This window comes from Sinocyclocheilus anshuiensis, unplaced genomic scaffold, assembly GCF_001515605.1.
Source record: "Sinocyclocheilus anshuiensis isolate Anshui unplaced genomic scaffold, SAMN03320099.WGS_v1.1 scaffold1430, whole genome shotgun sequence".
NCBI lineage: Eukaryota > Metazoa > Chordata > Actinopteri > Cypriniformes > Cyprinidae > Sinocyclocheilus > Sinocyclocheilus anshuiensis.
Window position 1 is genome coordinate 142,440 of NW_015555721.1, and position 363 is coordinate 142,802.

The window sequence follows — 363 nt, forward strand, 5'->3', positions numbered from 1 at the left end:
AATTCACTGTAAACCACGGCTTCACGGGGCTTATTGCTTTAATAAGTGTCCATTCCGAAAGCTGAATAAATCAGCTTTCCATTGATGTATGGTTTGTTAGGATAGGACAATATTTAGCAGAGATACAACTATTTGAAAATCTGGAATCTGAGGGTGCAAAAAAAATCTAAATATTGAGAAAATCACTTTTAAAGTTGTCCAAATGAAGTTCTTAGCAATGCATATTACTAATTAAAAATTAAGTTTTGATATATTTACGGTAGAAAATGTACAAAATAGCTTCATGCAACATGATATTTACTTAATATCCTAATGATTTTTGGCATAAAAGAAAAATCGATCATTTTGACCCATACAATGTAT

The 363-nt window shown here is 30.0% G+C and overlaps 1 protein-coding gene across 1 annotated transcript in view; it reads left to right on the forward strand.

Annotated features, from left to right (window-relative positions):
* LOC107672493 (inactive rhomboid protein 1-like) overlaps window positions 1-363 on the forward strand; it is a 72,002-nt gene that overhangs the window by 60,534 nt on the left and 11,105 nt on the right. The gene's annotated exons all lie outside the window — the stretch shown is intronic.